This window comes from Hypomesus nipponensis, chromosome 23 (genome assembly GCF_054491055.1).
Source record: "Hypomesus nipponensis isolate SF chromosome 23, ASM5449105v1, whole genome shotgun sequence".
NCBI lineage: Eukaryota > Metazoa > Chordata > Actinopteri > Osmeriformes > Osmeridae > Hypomesus > Hypomesus nipponensis.
Window position 1 is genome coordinate 8532807 of NC_140383.1, and position 13673 is coordinate 8546479.

The 13673-nt window shown below is 48.3% G+C and overlaps 1 protein-coding gene across 5 annotated transcripts in view; it reads left to right on the forward strand.

Annotated features, from left to right (window-relative positions):
• The first annotated feature begins 4485 nt into the window (after positions 1–4485).
• Positions 4486–13673, forward strand: part of arhgef49 (Rho guanine nucleotide exchange factor 49) — a 33889-nt gene continuing 24701 nt past the window's right edge. For 3 of the 5 annotated variants that reach the window (XM_084689780.1, XM_084689784.1, XM_084689785.1), the window contains exon 1: positions 4486–4616. The gene's annotated coding sequence lies outside the window, so the exon portion shown is untranslated. The other 2 variants (XM_084689781.1, XM_084689782.1) reach the window with 2 other exon arrangements.

Below are 13673 nucleotides of genomic sequence, written 5' to 3' on the forward strand. Positions count from 1 at the left end.
GCTAACCTTGAAAGCGGCCAATGGTCTTCGTATTCCTTATGTGGGTTATGCTGTCTTGGATTTTAGTATTGGGGGAATAGACATTAAGAAAAAGGGTGTGGTTATTGTGAGGGATGATTGTATAAACACAGAATATGGCCTCCTTGGAATGAATGTGGTGGCGGATTGTTGGACAGAGGTATTCCGTAGGGGGCACCCAGGAGTGACGGCATTTAAATCTGTGTTCTCTCCTCATGCAGAGAAGGCTTGGGATGCAGCTTTTGCCGCTTGCCAGAAAGCGGATACGTCGATGGGCCAGATGGAGCTACAAGGGGTGGCTAGACTCCAGCGGCAGTCCCCAGTGAGGTTACCTCCTACCACAGAGACTATTATCTGGGCCCAAGTTCCACAAGCAGCTGGCCTACAGGATTGCCTGGTCCTGGTTGAAGACCTAGAAGACCATGGGCACGAATGGAGAGTGGCCAGATCTTTGAGCTGGACCCGTGGTGGGAGGGTCCCCCTGCGCATCTGCAACCCTAATCCTTTCCCGCTGGAACTACCTCAACGACGCCCCCTGGCTACAGTGACCCAGATTGACCCCAGAGATGTACAAGGGCGGTCGAAGTTGGTGCTGCGCAATACTGGTCCCCAGATAGTTGAGGTCGATGTACAGCACGTAGGGCAGACTTCAACCGAGGAGCACCCGGCACTGGCACTACGTGGGGAGGAATTGAATGACTATCAACAAGCACAACTGAAGGCCCTCCTGCAGAAGTGGTCACACATATTCGCTGCACACGATGAAGATTTTGGAAGGACCTCAGTGGTCACCCACCAGATACCCACTGGCACAGCACCCCCAATAAGAGAACGCTACCGCCCTGTCGCTCCAAACCTCTACCCAGAGTTGAGGGCCTTATTGCAGGGCATGCTTGACAGTGGGGTGGTGAAAGAAAGTTCGAGTCCGTGGGCAGCTCCAGTGGTCCTGGCAAAAAAGAAAGACGGGTCGTGGAGATTCTGTGTGGATTACCGCAAGCTTAATTCCGTGACTCACAAAGACTCCTTTCCCCTGCCGCGCATTGAGGAGTCCCTCACGAGCCTAACCCAAGCCAAATGGTACTCCACGCTCGACTTGGCGAGCGGATACTGGCAAGTGGATGTCGCACCAGAGGACCAGGAGAAGACTGCGTTCACTACACCCTTTGGCCTCTACCACTTTGAACGTATGCCTTTTGGACTCTGCAATGCGCCAGCTACGTTTCAGAGATTAATGCAACGTTGCCTCGGCTCACAAGTGTACGATCACCTCTTGATTTATCTCGATGACGTCATAGTCTATTCGCCCGACTTCCCCACCCACTTACAACACCTAGAACAGGTATTTACCCGCCTTCAAGAACATGGCCTGAAACTACAACCCCGTAAGTGTCATCTGTTCCAGAAGCAAGTGGTCTACCTGGGGCATGTGGTTAGCAGTCAGGGTGTGGCAACCGACCCAGACAAGACGGCCATTGTCCGCGATTGGGCTGCGCCCACGACCGTCAAGCAAGTGAGGTCATTTTTAGGCTTCGCGGGGTACTACAGGCGATTTATCCCTGCTTTCTCCAAAGTCGCCGCTCCACTTCACCAGCTCCTACAGGGCCAGGCTAATAGACCTTCTGCCCCAATCCAGTGGACAGCTGACTGCCAAGTTGCTTTTGACAACCTGAAACAGGCTCTTCTTAGTGCCCCCATACTGGCTTTTGCGGACTTCCAATTGCCTTTCAAGCTGTACACAGACGCCAGCCTGGATGGCCTAGGAGCGGTCCTGTCCCAAGTCCAGGATGGAAAAGAGCGGGTCATAGCATACGCAAGCCGTAGCCTCGCTCCGGCTGAGCGCAACGACAAAAATTACAGCTCCTTCAAGCTGGAGCTCTTGGCCTTGAAGTGGGCAATTACAGACAAATTCAAAGACTACTTGTGGGGGGCCCAAGTCACTGTGTTCACAGACAACAACCCGCTAGTCCACCTGCAGACCGCACGACTGGGGGCAACCGAACAACGATGGGTGGCCCAACTGGCCAACTACTCGTACGAAGTACGCTACCGACCAGGGACGGCCAACCGAAACGCAGATGTCTTGTCGCGACTTCCAGGAGAAGCCACCAGCACCACCACACAGGCCACAGCGTGCACGACGTCAGTAGAACCCTGCCCTGGCTCAAACCTATGGGCGACGCGTCAAATAGAGGATCCAGACCTACGACTCCTCCAGGCCTGGAGGCTAGAGGCAGAACCTCCAGTCACCGGTAACCGTTCGGCCTTGTCCCCACAACTCCGTCGCCTGCTTCAAGAGTGGGACCATCTGGAGCTTCAAGATGGAGCCTTGGTGAGGCACGTCACTGAACCTGACACTGGGGCCCCAGTAAGACAAATTGTCATCCCAGAGGGCCAAGCTCGATCGATATGGGAGGAATACCACAGAGCGGCAGGTCACGCTCACGGCGACAAGATGATGTCCTTGCTTAGGAGGAGGTTCTTTTGGGTGGGAATGAGTGCAAGTGCCCGGGCATGGACCACCGAATGTACCACCTGTGTGGTAGGAAAGCGGGGGCAACAACCAAAAGCCCCTGTATACGATCTAGTAGTTCCTCTTAATGTACCTGTAGATCATGGCCCAACCCCTACACACCATCAAGGAACCGCAACGGGTACCCCACCAAGGTACCCAGCTCGCCACAATCGGGGTCAACCTCCAGCACGGTACCGCCCTGAGGATTGAACCAGACAGTAGTGCTCGGGACGACCACTGTTAATGTGGGGGGGAATTGTAACGGGAGCAAATGTCATTCATTTGAACACATGTTTGGGGGCGGGACAGCCGATATCGTTCTGTATGTTTGCTGTGTCGGTGTTTGCGTGACATCTCTCTACAGGTGTTCCTTATCGGCGGGCTGATTTGACCACCTACGGGATTGGCTGGGTAAAGGCATAAGAACAAACCAAGATCTCCTCTCAGGGCTCGCACCCGACTACGGACGACAACGGTTTCCACACACGGAGGCGAGATCCGGAGCCAGCCGCCCTCTTCCCCGAGTCCTGGATGATCGGTCAGCACGGTGCCTCCAAGCCCCATCAGATTGTTCAACGCACTCAACTCCACGCCATAAAGGGAAGTAGCCCCGCTATTACTTTATGTGTGTAGGAACAACTGCAACCGTGATCGTTACATTTGGTTGCGTTTAATTATACACCTCCTGCACTTCCCCAGCACACAGAAGAAGCAGACGCCATCAGCAGTGTGGACGACTACCCCGAGACGAACTATTGTTGGTGTGGATTATAGTTTCCTGTTTCCCCAGTCTGAGCTGGGCTGCTAACGCACGGGGGAACAACGTCAGTGCCTCGTAGGCGTGGCCGACAGGCTCGCATCTGTCCCTCAACCTCCTCCTGGACTTCGGTTGGCTAGGCCGTGGGTTGGGCCGTGAGTACTGTCGAACGGTGATTGGCCTTCGAATCCGTTCCCCGTTAGAGTAGGGAATTGTGTATTTTAAATTGTGGTTAGACTTTCCACTGGCTGCCCGCAGTGTCACCATATTTATATCGATTATCTTCATACCTGGGGCTCTGTGTTGTCATACTGGGTGGTGATCTTACCTGTTGGCTCATTTAGCCTCCAGCTGTTTGCATATTGCACATGCTATTATAGTGCCAGATTGTTTGCAGTTTTTGCACGTACGTTTGCAGTGTCATTGTTTACACGCTTTGCACAGACTGATCTCAGTGGGGATCACTGCTTAAACTTTGCACATCTTGACGTTTTCCACTATAGGGTTACCACACGGTCGGTTAGATTACTATAGCCCTCTTTACAGGTTTGCAGATAATACCCATTTCCACTGCCGGCGCCTAGTCTGGCCACCCTGTTCTAACTGTGAATTGATGAGTTGTTTTCTTGTGTTATTTCCTCTGCTAGTATTTTATAGGATGACAGTTTCCTGTTTTAAACTTTGTTAATACCAATAAAACCGTGTTCATAAATACATTGTTGGTATTGTTGTGTATTCAAGGGTCTAACGTTTTTAACCTGTCCGGTTACAGACACCCTTCCTGCAGTTAGATAATAGTCAGGTAGTAGCCTACTATCCATATTTCAGACAACATTAATTCCCTGTAATAGGATGAAATGTAGGTATACACTTGTACTGCATGTCAGGTTTAAAGATGAAGGTAACATAGGCCTATAAGTGTACCAGGTGTTTTGATAATAATAGCCCTTATATAAAACATGTGTCTGTGTGTGTGTGTGTGTGTGTGTGTGTGTGTGTGTGTGGGGGGGGGGGGGGGGGGTCAGTTTTGTGTGCCATATGTGTAAAGGGGAAATAAGGTATTTTTAATTTAAGTAAGCCTAAATGTATTATTCAGTAATATAGAACTATTAGATCATCATGTAGGTGTCACCTCCTTGGTTTGGAGAGTAAGTAGGCATATAAGCTCCCTTGGTCTGAGTTTATCCTGCCTCGTTTTAGGAAGGAGGAGGGACAGAACATCTTTACCATTCTGTCCAAGGGGTTGCTCTGCGTTCGGTTACCAAGGAAACCCATTAAGGACCAAATGATACAAAGTAGCCTCTGCACTGCACTGAACAAATAAACAAGGTAAGAAAACTACCTAAAACGATATTCGTTTACAAACATTGATTATGGTTTACTATCAATTATGACCCGCAAACTAATGGAAGTGCGTACTCAGTATATATTCGCGAGTATGCACCAATACTTTTTTTGGGACCAGGACCGTCTGTTCTGCCAACGTTCCTCCCAACTTTTAACAGAAGCCTACGTTTATAGCTATCACGTATGTAATAACACTTTTTTTTATATTGGGTACATTTCCAGTATTAGGTATTGATTAGGAACTTGGTATCACTGATGTTGGGATTTAATTTTAGACTACGTCTCGTGCTAACAAATTCAATTTAGAAAAATGCAGCCAATAATACAGGAAACTGTTGAAATAAATAAAATCATATCAAATCTTCATAAACAAAACCATAGCTGTACGGGGGCTAACCCCTGAAATTAATGTTGATTCATGCTGTTTAACATTTGTAAGATGAGTAGGCCACGTTTTACATAAAGCTACTTCACTATTGTATTTTCAACGTTTTCCCAGAAATTATATTTTGTCTGTCTCTGGGTAATAGGATAAGCGTCGTGCGTGCCTGTAAAACGGGATTTCATTACCTGTGTAAAAGTGTCAGCGATGGAATCCGAAACAGCTGCCATGGTGAGGGAGGTCAGTTAACCTATGGGGATTTCTGTCGTCAGTGTTAAGGCCTATTAGTATCACATGCAGCGTTAAACCAGGCACTCAATTGAGGGAAGCAGGTGCACCTCAGCAGACACTGATGTAATATTGTGCTTTTGAGGTGGCAAGGCATGTGGAACTTAAAACGTGTGCATGCACATCTAGGCTAAAAGTAGGCAGATGTTGTCTTTGGATACCAGTTTGGTTTTCTTTCATTTTAAGAAACCTGTGCAAATGGCTTAATGTCAATAGATCAGTGCTTCACATTTTGATTTCAACATCTCTAGTCAGTGTAATTCAAGTACATCCATGCATTGTAGTTGAATTCCACTTGTCTTTTTTACAGAGGGTATAGGTTACAAGTCAAATGTTTTGATCAGCTGGAACTTTGGTCCGCACAATGCACTTGCCCTAAAAAAAATGGAACAAGACAAAAGACATGGGGACAAAGTGAAATTACACATTGAAAGAACTATGCAAACCATTTTATTTTTATGTAGATTGTTTATGCTCTCCAGATCCACACTGAGATCAACAGGGATTTAATCAAGAGAGGAATAAAGGTCAGGGAATGGCACTGTGGAGTCCAGGACTCTGTGGCCATAGCCACACAGGGAGCTAACAGGAGTCAATAGCACTAAACTTAATGAGACAGTCCATCAGTCAGGCTACAGCTGCCAGGCCAGCAGATATCTTGGACAGGTGAGGGTTACTCAGATGCTCTAATGCTGATGTATACATTTAGACAGGCTCTATAATGGCACTCTTCTTATTTGAGGCAAGTCGGCTCGGTTGGAGGAAGTGTAATTGCGTTCCATTAACTTATTGGCTGAGATTGAGAGTTTTTCAGGCCATTAGCTTTCGATCCTTAATGGTCATTAGAGCAGTGATTACAGTCATAACAAGTTCTGTTTTTGTATGGTATAGGCCTACAGAGATGGATGCAGTTCTAATATTACTGAGATATAGTGTATAGAATTTTTTCTGCATGCTTGACACCAAAGATGGATTAAAAAGCTTTCTCGCGTTTGACTGTCCACGTGTTTCTTAATGTAGCTTAAAACAAACACTCAAACTGAGCCAGTTCTATCTGGTGTACTGAGTCCTTTAAAGCTGCACCAAGTCATATTATAAAATACATTTAAATATGACAAACAGCAAAACCCCAAATCTCGTCTGGACTTCTGCACTTTCATCCATCTCAAGTTGGATTGACAGTGCTTTCACAAAATAAGACAAGGAGGAAAGCTCGCCTCGCCAAAGGCGATTGGCTGGAACAGAATTGCTGGGACATCATTGACTTGAAAGAAGGGGTTCACTCAAATATCATAAATTGACATTCCGCTGGCACTGAGCTGTCTGTGTTACCTCTCAGAGGGCCTCATTAGTCCTCTCTGCTGCTATTATACATGAGGTTGTTGTTTTATTAACAACCTTAATAATGGATTTTAAATTGTCTCTTACTTGGATTAGGCCTACATAAATAAATTGATAACATGCAAGTAGAAGTACCACAGCAAATGTATTTTCAGATCTATATTTAGTTTGTGCGTGTCCTCTAGCACTTGAGAGAGGATAGTCCCTGTGCAGATCAGTGCTAGTAGCTGTATTTGTGACTGGAGGAGAGCAGTTTACAAATTCCCATAGATCTAAGGTCATATCAGCTAGCCCTTGTCCTTGGTGAAAGGTATGCGGTTCTGTTCCAAGAACACCATTAGACCTTTGTAATACAATGCTGAAAATGCTGAAAATGGCTTATTGATGAATGTCTCCCATCTTCACTCTCCTCTGCTCTGATAGGAATCGGCAGTAATGTGTTGTTTAAACTGATAGCTTTTTTATTTTTTCATTTTTGAAATACAATGGCAGTTGAATATTGTCAGGAACGGTAATTACCAGCTTGCTACCTCAGTGAGTCATGCCGTCCATTTCGAGAGCAGCCGGCCCAACAGTCCCCTCCTCTTTCATCTCTCCCCTCCCCTCCTCCCCTGAGACTGACCTCTGTGGCTGGCTAGAGGGGTAAACAGACCCGAGCTCCCTCTGTGTCCCACTCTAACATCAGTCACAGCTGCATGGGGAGCCAGATGAAGGCAGGATCAGAGACATAGATATATGTGTCACTCCTCCTCCCCCCTCGATAAGACAATCAACAAAAGGGCAGCAGGCGGAGGACAAGCAGGGAGGCCTGAGGTGGAGTGGAGGCGGGCTGGGCTCGGCTGGGCTGGGAGCCTGTCCCTATCCGTACGGCAGATACACTAATTACCTGAGGAGTGATTAAACGCTGTGCAGCTGGGGCAACAACACAATGGTAATGAAAAACGACATCAGTGATGTAGTGTCCCAGTAGTGTCCCTTCTAACACACACATACACACACATACAGTAGCCTACAATATACAAACATAGCCTATACGCTAATGTGTATCCTGAGTGTGTGTCTGTGTGTGTGTGTGTGCGTAACGACAGTATAACTATACATTCACAGCTCTTGATGAGTGTGTGATGGTTGGTTGCAACCTTATACACATTTAGCTTTTCTGACCTGAGCAGGAAACCTTGAAGTAGAAAATGAATGCCACTCTTAGTCAGGAAGGTTACTTCATAAAATGCTAATCCTAGCATTTACCAGCCACGCTCTGTCAAACAAACTAGCCCTGGTGGAGGAAATGACATGAGCTAAAACACGTTGGTAGGGCTTGTCAGTTTGACAGCTGATACAGAATGGGTAGTGCACAAAAAACACACACAAAGTGGATTAGCTCATTTTGAACATATTTGACACTCTCTCTGTTTTCCTTTTTCCAATGGGCCATTTGAATCCTACGATGAGATCCAATGCTCCCGTCACATTCAATGTGTTTGTTATTCAGATTATGCTGACGTTATATTGCTTCACAGTTTCGCCCATGCAACTTTGACTCGCATCACAAAATTTGCATTTATAACATTCTATCAGCGAATTCGATTTCAATTCTGCCCAGGAAACAGGACCTACAGTCCCAACAGCGTCTGTCCTTCGTCATTCAGCTCATGGCCTTGTCCAGTATGGCCTTGATCTCCCAGTAACAACATAGTGATTATCCCCATTGCTAGGCAAATCCATTAAGGCCTATTAGTCTAGTATTAGCCTCTTGTTTTTGTTTTTTTTCAAACCAAGAAAGCACAAAGCATGTCTGACTCCCCCCCAAGAGAAGGGAAGCAGGTACCATGCCATAGACTAGAGGCCGCCTGGCCATCCGTCAGCCGGCCCGTCCCTGAGTGACAGTGCCTGGACAGTTCACAGCCCCGCTCCTCAGTAAAAGCTCCCCTACAGTGTGCACTGTTGTATGCACTGTGTACACATCATTGAGGGTAGCCATGGGTAAATATACAGAGTCGTTCCTGCTGTGATCTCTCTCCTCCTCCTCCGACCCCCTGCCTTCTCTCCCCCTCTATCTCTCTCCCTTCCCAGCCCACGCCAGTCCTGTAGACTGGAGGCTGTGGGCAGAGTGTCTGGAAAGGTAATGGCTGCTCACCAGTCAGTCACCCTGCGGGGTTGTTCACGCTGACCGCACACCACACATGGCTAACTGGGCGCCCTGCAGGGCTAGCCCGACCGACTCTCTCATTTTAACATCCCCACTTTCCATCCCAAGGCAATTATCCAGTGGAGACTGTTCCGCAACGAAACAGGAAAGACATAGGAGAAAACGACACAGGGTTTGTTCCTCAGAGCAAAGTGGGGAAAATACAATATCTTGCTATTCTCTCCATGTACATTCGTCCAGTTCCTATAGAGGAAGGCTGACGGTGGATGTGTTTGAGCATGTGATGCGCATCTGATGCGGAATGGTAATGTGTGTATAAGAATGCAGCCCGGCCCCCGTTACCTGTCTGATTGTTGAATGTAGATGTAGAGCTGCCAACTATTGTTATTCAGGTCAAGGCTGCATTTTAGACAGTGAAACCTGGGGATTATCCTCAAAGGAGCTGAATCGGCAGTACCCTGCTCTATTGCTTTCCCCTGACCATGTCTGGTTGAAAGGGTAAGTCAGTCCTGGAGAGAGAGAGGAACCTCACAGGCCTTTTAGAACCTCAGGACACATCTCTGGGTCTCTCACATACATCAGGAGAGAGGTTCTGTCATGACTGATGCGGGAAATTCTTTTTTTTTTTACTTCAAGCAGAAGGATTGACGTATTTTTCTATCATTCTGTTTCTGTTTTCTTTGTTCTCCAGCGAAGCCCAATGGGCGCAGTAATCCTGCTGGTCTGTACTGCCCCGTAAGCTCTCCCTGACTTCACAAAGGACCGCCTGTCTCAAAGTGACGTTTGTTCATTCAAATGAATATTATCGCTTTTAAGGCCCGACAACGCCTTATTTTTTTCCCAGCTCCCACTTATCTACACACACTGCTCTGTGTTGGAGTGTCAACAGCCACCCAGGCTTTGTTATTTCACAGCTGTCAAGGTTTCCTCCTCGGCAGGTCCATCCCCTGTTGTGTGTCCTTGTGCAGCTCTCAGGCAGGGTTCTGGCAAACAGGAATCTTGGTTACGGCTCAGCCAAGGCAGTCATCGTCAACTGCTTAGTCTGGGCTACTTGTGGATAGGATTGAGATGAGGTCCATCCTCACATGTAGATGTCCCCTTTGTTTTAACAGACTCTTCCTCGCTTGTGGCTTTGAGAGGGTCCCAGCTCAATGTCATGATGACCCCGCTTGCCCACGGAGTACTCTGCATCATAATGCTCAAGATGTGCATGCGTGCTGAAAAGGACCTCTCCTGCCTTTTGTTGTGTAAATATTCAAGCCTGTGAAGTGGTGCGCACTTCCTCCTATTAACATGGAGCTGTCTGAATCTTGATGAGGCTGAGCCAAGACGCTTTGGCCAAGCCGCCCAACCAACGCACGCAGATGCACACAAATACACATACACACCACACGTACACATTCACTCATACTACACTGATGCTTATAAGCAATATTGACAATTTCCCAAGCAGAATCAGGAACAGTATTGATCTGGCTGTAAACACCCTCATCTGTGTAGTAGCTACCGAATCAATGGGATCATCCATCCATGGTGGTTTAGCATAAGAATCATGCTGTGCATTCCACTGTGGAGGACCATGCATTTCACCCTTCCTAGACAGTGGAAGCTTGATTCGAGAGTTGAGTATTTATCTGGTGAAGAGGTTCAGTACAGGCTTGAAATAGACATTTTGCATCAGATTCTGTCTGGCCTCGAGGTTCTCCTCTATGATTTCCCAGCGGTAACAGTCTAGCTGGTTGACATGCGTAGCTGTGGTGATGTGGCTGCATGTCATTATGTTCGGCAGTGCTTGAATGTGGCTCAGTGGAATTAGTTGGAAAGGGGCTACCATGCAGGGCTGATTAGCAGCCCGTAGCTGAGTGAAAGAGGAGCCAGGCCGATCATGTTTCAGCCATAAACCCCTCGCTGTCTTCGGGGACGATGGATTGATAAGGGAAATCGGATTTCATGGGTTCCCATCAGGAGGCCTGTCTGGTTGATTCGATGTACTGTACTGCTGTGGTAGCCTGATTGTGTTAGCATGTTCTCTCGACGGCCAGGACATTTAATCAGCAGGCCGGGCCTAGGGTCTGAAGGTCTCTTGAACCCAACACACTGTCAGACAGCTATGACTGCCTCAGCAGGACTACCACCCCGTTGCCCTTGTGCCTACCAGTGTCAGCCAGGGAATGTAGGTCAGAGAGCTGGCTTCTTGTTATGGATGATGTGGCCCTCCACCCCTTCGAGACCCATAACATTTGTACTGGGCCAATATGGCTTTATACCTACGGATCAAAACTCAGTTAGAATTAGGTTGTGTGTGTGTGTGTGTGTGTGTGTTGGGGAGTTAGTGTCTGTGTGCGTGTATTTTCTGGGTCGTAGGCTGTAGTTCTCTATGAGCAATTCAATTCGATCCATGTCATCTGTTCCAGTGGCTGACCTTCGATGTGGAATCTGCCTTCTCTAATTTAGCTTAGTTGTGGCGTCCTCATGTATCCAAACTGGAATGCTGACATACATGCTGAGGGCACACACACTCACACACACACTCACACACACACACACACACACACACAACACTCACACACACACACACTCACACACACAACACTCACGCACACACTCACACACACAACACACAGACAATCACACAATTGTCATGACTCAATGAAGCAGCACCTCTGCTGAGGAATGTGGGCCAGTTCCCATGCTGCCTCGCCCCTGCTCACACTGCTCTGTGTTAAGTGGAGGGGAGTGTAAGCCCATGATGCCAGTGTCATGGGCAGGAGGCTACTCGACAGCAGTTGAAGCGTTCGTGTTATGACGATGATTGACTCTATGACACTCAAAGCAGTGGAATAGCTCAGTTTGGTTCCGGTGTCTTCACCACTGTGCCGGCCTTTGCATGGGTCATATAGAGTAGTTCATCGGTTTAGCCTATTCTTCTGCCTCATATCGATCCCGGTGTGTCGATAACATGGGAATATAGCCTCCAACCAGTGATAATATGAATATACTGTATGTTTCAGAATGTGAGCCTGACCACCTCAGTTGTAGCTGTGTCACTGTGTCCTTTGTACATGAACTCCATCCCACAATCGATTGTCTCTCTCATCTGGCTGGTCATCAAAGGTCATCATTGTGTCTCCCAGTAGCATTGCGGTTGTCATGCATGGTACTGGAGCCAAAGCAAAACAAACCAGTGAACCCTGGACAGTTTTTCAACACCCCCCCCCCCCTCCCACACACACACACAAAGATATCTCCACCACCCCTCTACTCCCTTCAATGACAAAACATGTCCATGTAACAGAGGGGGTCATAAACAGTGCATTGTTCCTCCCTAGAGGGGGTCAACACATTAGCCATTGTGTGCTGGTGAATGTTCTAGAATGCAGCGGAAGGAAGGCTTCTGGTTTACGCTGTCCGGCCTGGCTGTAAACATTCATCGGTCTGATTCCGCTTTGCCATGGACAGTTTTGAATATAAACTCCATAAATAAAATGCAGTTGCTTTTATGTCCTGTGCTTGCAGTTGCTGTAGCCGTTGCATATTGTGCTGTGTTGCTCTGTGTGCGCGTGTGCCTTTGCGCACGCGTGTGCGTCTGGATGCGTGAGGGAAACCCCTGTGACATTGACGTTTGTCCCTTCTCTCTGACGACTTCCCGCCATCTGGCTCAGATCGGAGGCTTCTCCTAGCATAGCGTCGTTCTCACGCTGTGCCCACTTCTCCCAGCAGCCCCCTGAGTCACGGGCCACGCAAATTCCAAAAGAAGAGACATGGTGATAAGTTCGATTCTCCACCTCCCTCTGTCTCCCTTTCTCTCTCGGCGTCCCTCTCCCCCTCCCCCCCTCTTTCCGCCAAGGCTGCCCGTGACTCACCGAACAGCAGAGCGGAGCAAGGGCCCGATGAATTATTAAGCGCGTGGCGGAGCCCTCATCAATGATGTATATACAAAACGCGGGGCGGGAGGAGGGCAGCGGACGGCCAGTCCTCCCTCTGGTGTTGAGGGCCACCTGCAACACAATGTCCCCCCCCAGTGGGATAGGAACACGCCCAAGAGCCCCCTCATGCTCCGGGTCTGCCTGAACACCCTCCTGTCAGGCTCCACGGCATGTCGGATGTCTCTGGTTCTCCTCTGTCGGCCCACCGGTGAACACAGCAAGCGTTCCCCACTAGGCGTCCGCCCTCACGCTGGTGGATTCGTGTTCAGTCTTTGACGGCTGCTTTTGCGACGGTTGCGTCTCATGCGAACGCCTGCTTTGATTCATGTCTCTGATTCGGTTGATTAAGACCTCCTTGTTCCATGCATCCTCTTCGTTGATTCCCCTGACACGACAGAGTTGTTGCACAGCAGAGCAGAGCTCTGACAGCCTGAGCTCTGCTCAACCATGAAGGCTTTTAGCATGGCCCCGTCAATGGGGACTGGCTGTACCTGGCCTGACCTGGCCTGAAGAGAGGAGCTATGTTTAGTGGAGGTAGCCCCCAGGCCGGAGCAGTATTGAATGCTGATAATATTGACTGCAGGTTCCTCCACTTTCCTCTGGTGATTAGTCACAAAGGCAAAATCTAAACGAGGAGGAGCCATTTGTTTCTATTTAGCTCTGGTAGTATTGATGCAGCCACGGGATTATTGTAGATCAGGCAATTACACTTTTTTTTTCACATGGTGTGTGGTAGCCACACACACACACACACACACACACACACACAGAGCCTTATGACTGTTGTCTGTGTTGGCTGGCTGCAGGCTGTCTTGGCTGTGATCCTTACAGGAAGTAGGGTGCCTGGGTCGTACCAGGAGCTGCCGGCAGATTATCCCTATCCATATGCCCCACAAATGCCAAGCAAAACCCACTGTAATTACACCACACAACACCATCTTACTAAATACCCT